Here is a 5893-nt window from a genome sequence, read left to right on the forward strand (position 1 = left end):
TACATGAAATAGTCTGCGTACATTGTCTGCAGCATGACGCTTTGGTATAAAACCTGATTGGTCGGGGTGGACTAGCTTCTCAATAAAGCTCTCTAGGCGGAGAGCCAAGACTTTGGATTAAAGCTTAATATTAGTCTAGATTAGGCTGATGGGCCTGAAATTTGAGCAATCCGTAAGATCTTTGCCCTTTTTGGGTATAACAGAAATTAGAAGTGTTGGTTTGTTGGTGGAAAGTACCAATCTCTATGGCTGAAGTTAGAGCTTGTAAAATGGTAGGTCCTAATATGTCAAAATACTGTAGAAGAAGTTCTGATGGAATTCCATCCAACCCTGGCGTTTTCCCTTTTTTAACTGTCTTTAATGTTGATTTAAGTTCCTCTAACGTTATCGGTTGACCCAGTTCTTCTGCCTCCTCTGGGTCAAGGAGAGGCAGGTTTAGTTGTTTTAGGAACTCCTGGCACTGTGTCGGATCTGAGTCGCAGGAGGACTCATACAACTTTGAATAGAAGGAGTTAAAAGCGGCGCTGATATCCTTAGTATTTGTTGAGATACCTTGGTCTGTGCGGATGCTGTTGATAGTAGCTCTGGATTCGCTTTGTTTTAATTTCAGAGCAAGCAGTTTGCTTGGTTTACAGCCATTAAAATAATAATTTTGCCTCACTCTGTGCATTATGAATTCAGGTCTCCTTAGCAGATAATTTAGCTCTTTAGACTTGTGACTAGAAGAGTATGTGTAGATTTAGAGAAACAAGGCTTAAGAGACTGCTCTAAAGATTTACAGCATTCTTCCAACTCTGTAATCCTTGCCTCTCTTTTCCTCTTCAAGTTGACCGTGAAGGAAGATGTGAAATCTCTAATAAATCCTTTAGTTGCCTGCCAGGTAATTGCAGGGTCAGAAACTGAGTCGGTGTTGATTGATATAAACTCAGCCAGTTTGGCTCTAAATTCTGCATCAAAAGCTGTGTTCTGGAGAAGGGAATTATTAAATTGCCACCTCCTAGATCTTTCTCCTAACATATCACAATGGAATGTGGTTATCAGTGCAATGTGATCAGACAGAATTGCTGTCTCTGTCTCGAGTACCCTACCGGAATTCCAGCCCGGTCTCACGGCATTTCGTGTAAATGTCACGTTATTTTTAATCTATTGATACGTGTTCACGGGCACGTTTTTCTCATTTTTTAGGTGGTGGCCAGCACGAAAATGTGAAGTAATGTATTTCAATGGGAAGCATATTTCGTGGCCACAGCATGAAAATGGTAGGGAGTAGTATAAAGAGCACAAAATCCGCGTAAGGAGGTTGGTCGGGGTGGTGGATGGGTCAAACAACACAAGACTTTCACCCGGGCGAGCGGGGATCGCGTCCCACGTGTGGCGTTTTGTTTCCCGTAGTCTTCCTAATCACAACCGTCCCGTTATTGTCGCGCGGCCGTCTCCCGGCGTGTGAGGCGTCCTTTCCTTGTAGTGTTTTTCCTAAACCCAACCTCCGCCATCCCGTTATTGTCGCGCGGCCGTCTCCCCGTAGGCCGTCTGAGCCGTCTCAGTTGTCCACTGTATTGGTTCCTCCTGAGAACAAGGTCACCCTGTAAAAGAACAGACACAATTTGTGATGTTAAAATAATACTCTAAAAGTTAATTCCAAATGTATTTACAATTCTATATTACATTACACAATAAAGAACAGGGAAAAATAAGAGTAGCAATATTATAGTATTCTTACAAAGATTTCTACTTGCCTGTATGAGACTACCTCTCCTGGAACCATCACCTTATCGTGGTGGAGAGGTTTGTGTGTCCCTATGAACCTGAGGGCTGTGTTGTCTGGAGCTTTGTGCTCCTGGTAGGGTCTCCCAAGGCAAAGTGGTCTCAGGGGAGGGGCCAGACAAAGAATGGTTCAAAAACCCTATGAAAAAACGAGGTAGAGATGGAGTGACCCTGCCCGGAGGAAGCCCGGGGCCCCCGTCTGGAGCCAGGCCCAGATGGAGGGCCCAGATGGAGGGCCCAGATGGAGGGCCCGTCAGCGAGCGCCTGGTGGCCGGGTTTGCCACGGAAAAGCTACATGGCACCTTTTTCTCCAACCCATGGGCCCACCACCTGTGGGAGGAACCGCTGGGGTCGGGTGCGCTGCCACATGGGTGGCAGTGAAGGTCAGGGGCCTCGACGGACCAGACCCGGGCAGCAGACGCTGGCTCTGGGGACGTGGAACGTCACCTCTCTGTGGGGGAAGGAGCCGGAACTTGTGCGGGAGGTGGAGCGCTACCAGTTGGATCTGGTGGGGCTTACCTCTACGCACAGTCTCGGTTCTGGAACCATACTCCTGGATAGGGGTTGGACTCTTTTCTTCTCCGGAGTTGCCCAGGGTGTGAGGCGCCGGGCGGGTGTGGGGATACTCACAAGCCCCCGGCTGAGCGCCGCTACGTTGGAGTTTACCCCGGTGGACGAGAGGGTCGCCTCCCTATGCCTGCGGGTTGTGGGGGGGAAAACTCTGACTCTTACTGTTTAACTTATTTTACTATTTTACTATTTATTTAATTTTTTTTAATTTATTTTTTTATTTATTTTATCATTATTAATACATACTGTGTGTATATGTTTATACTTATATTGTTTATATTCTTTTTATCCTTCTTATATTTGTATGTGTGACATGCTCCAACAACACCATGACAAATTCCTCGTATGTGCAACGTACTTGGCAATAAAGCCCTTTCTGATTCTGATTCTGATTCTGATTCTGTTGTTTGTGCGTATGCACCAAACAAGAGCTCGGAGTATTCGGCCTTCTTGGAGACCTTGAATGGAGTCCTGTATGGGGCTCCAGTGGGGGACTCCATAGTTCTGCTGGGGGACTTCAACGCGCACGTGGGAAATGATGGAGACACATGAAAAAGAAGAAAGAAAGAAAGAGAGCTGAGCCAGAAGGCAAAGCTCTCAATCTACCGGTCAGTTTCCGTTCCTACCCTCACCTATGGTCATGAAGGCTGGGTCATGACCGAAAGAACGAGATCCAGGGTACAAGCGGCCGAAATGGGTTTCCTCAGGAGGGTGGCTGGCGTCTCCCTTAGAGATAGGGTGAGAAGCTCAGTCATCCGTGAGGAGCTCGGAGTAGAGCCGCTGCTCCTTCGCGTTGAAAGGAGCCAGTTGAGGTGGTTCGGGCATCTGGTAAGGATGCCCCCTGGGCGCCTCCCTAGGGAGGTGTTCCAGGCACATCCAGCTGGGAGGAGGCCTCGGGGAAGACCCAGGACTAGGTGGAGGGATTATATCTCCAACCTGGCCTGGGAACGCCTCGGGATCCCCCAGTCGGAGCTGGTTAATGTGGCTCGGGAAAGGGAAGTTTGGGGTCCCCCTAGGTTTTATTTTCATTAAAAAGGGTTAGGGTTAGGGTTTCAAACGCACTTTGCTTTTCAAATTAAAATTGACTTAGTATATTTAGGATAATGTGCTGTGACTATAAAACATTAAATAGTATTTGTATGATAAAATTTACTTTTTCTTTTCAGTTATTACATAAATATAAAATAAATGTATACATTATATGAATTAATTTAATACATTTTACCATACCACAAAGTCATTATTTTTTTAGTCTGTTCATACTGAATTAATTTCTTTTTCATGCATTTTCAAATCTTGTCTATTGATTCATATTCCATTGAAACCTTAAGATGTTTCACATCACAACAAAGACTTTTATTCAAGATTTAAATCTCATTCATACTAATTCGATGCTTTTCCACTTTTTCTACGAATCATAACACAATGGGAGTAGAAAGGAACAATAAAAATATTGTCAGCCAACAATACTACAAAATAATAAGACAATAAAACAACACAACACCAACAGTGCTGTTAGCTACTGCCAATGTCTGGACTGGCACCCACAAATCTAGCACACCTGGCATTAGCTCCATCAGCTGCAGCTGCACCCCACACCCATACCGCCTTATTTTAACAGAAAATATTACTTAAAGCTGTTGAAACTCAAAATGTCTTTCCATCCTGGATAATATATGCAGCCAATAAACTTTTGTCTCTGGGCTTGAAATTGGACTATACCTGAATTTGGAAAATACTGACAATTGTAACACAGCAAGCCTGATATTTTATCTTTAGATCAGAAATGTGTTGGATTGCATTGTGTACAGATGTCTGTTGTTGCTGAGTGAGGATGAGTTGAGGTGGCTCTACATTAACAGCTGGGAACTCTTCCTGATCAAGTGTAGGCAGTGTTCTCATTCCAGTATTGCGCTAGGATAGCATCGATGTTTTGGTCGCTGTAGGGATTTTCCCCAAACACATTGTTGACAGCTGTGCTGTCTGTTCCAATGTTTTTGAGCATGCCCTCTGTCCAGAGTTGAGTTGGTGTGTGATTATTTTCTGTTTGCAACGGATGGAGGTTCCAGGCCTGTCTAAACTGCTCCAGTCTTTTTTCCAATTTTTTGATTGTGAACTGATTGTCCGGTTATGAAACCTCTGTGTTCAAGTCCTTGAACTAGATGCGTGAATAAAGCCACAAGGATGTTTTCACCACCATGGTCAGATCTGACTCTTGACGGTAGGGCAAAGAGGCATGTTGCTTTCAAAAACTGAGAAAGCACTGTTGTGGCAGTATTGTCTGTGCTGCAGTTGAGGTAAGTTATCAGACGGGCGTATCCATCAATTGCACCATGAATCACAAAGCCCCATCTAGAAAGGTTGAAAAACAAATATAACCTGAAAATGATAATACCACTGATAGTAGTCTGGAAACAATATAGCTGTAAACTCCAGTTCTTCACTTGCTTAAGTTCTTTTCAAAATATAAAAAAGTATGACAAGTCTGGTAATAATAACCTTATGAGACGCATGTTCCTATCAATGTGCCACAAACTATTGGAGTAAGGTACATGAGAAACACGTCTTGCAACTGTCCGGCTACATCTCTTTGCAGCAGCAGTAGGATTCACCTGTGTCAACATCTCACGCACCCTGGACCGGTAACAAGCACACCCTGTGCATGCAACAGGGCTCTTATCATCTGAAACTTGATTTTTGAAAAGATCTAAATTGACATGATATTCACAAAACAATGGCACACAAATGTGAATTAAATACAGACTAAAGATAAAGACCACCAATTACCTAATTTCCAGAATTAGGACATTGGCTCTGAAGTGGCCTCACATGTTGTTCTAGTTCACCATCATCTTTTGCAGACAGCCTACTTCTAACAGGTATACACATCAACTTTGACTTCTTGTACAGAAATGATGATGAGCATCCCAGTATTTCAGCAGTTTTTGCAATTGTATGGCCTTGCTTAAGCAGAAATTCAATGTGTTCTCTTGGTAACATCAATGGCTGGTCAGCCTCTTCTCCATACAAAAAGTCACTAAGTTTAAGTGTTTAAGCAGCATTGGACTGTTTATATTTTGTTTTTTGTATTTATAGTATACAGTACACACGTCAGCTATGTAATCGCTGACAACCAGGACAATTGCAGGGCAGATCACACATTTTGATAGGCCTACTGTCAAATTATGTTACCCTATTGTTGAGTATAGTGTTAACTAGCTAGCTGTAGGTTAATGTTAGCTGCTGTTGAGTATAGTGTTAACTAGCTAGCGGTAGGCTAACGTTAGCTGCTGTTGAGTATAGTGTTAACTAGCTAGCGGTAGGCTAACATTAGCTGCTGTTGAGTATAGTGTTAACTAGCGTCACGTGCAGCGGTGTTTGGGTTACCTGTATCGTCTGTTTCAGAGCATCAGAGAGAAGTGCAGACATATCAGTGGCACCAGATTTGGGGCTTCCATGGTCCACGTGTTGAACACATGTCATGTGAAACCACCGGTCACATGTGTCACATTGGACGTGTAACAACAAAGGTGAAGACAACATAGCAACCATTTGAGAG

The 5893-nt window shown here is 43.8% G+C and overlaps 1 long non-coding RNA gene across 1 annotated transcript; it reads right to left on the reverse strand.

The window, feature by feature from the left end:
• Window positions 1-4429: 4429 nt before the first annotated feature.
• On the reverse strand, window positions 4430-5409 carry LOC116034057. Its single transcript, XR_004100966.2, has 3 exons — window positions 5122-5409; window positions 4834-5017; window positions 4430-4686 (listed from the first exon to the last, which is right to left on the reverse strand). It is a non-coding gene; the product is annotated as an uncharacterized LOC116034057 (long non-coding RNA).
• Window positions 5410-5893: the final 484 nt, after the last annotated feature.

Source organism: Sander lucioperca, chromosome 20 (assembly GCF_008315115.2).
Source record: "Sander lucioperca isolate FBNREF2018 chromosome 20, SLUC_FBN_1.2, whole genome shotgun sequence".
Lineage (NCBI taxonomy): Eukaryota > Metazoa > Chordata > Actinopteri > Perciformes > Percidae > Sander > Sander lucioperca.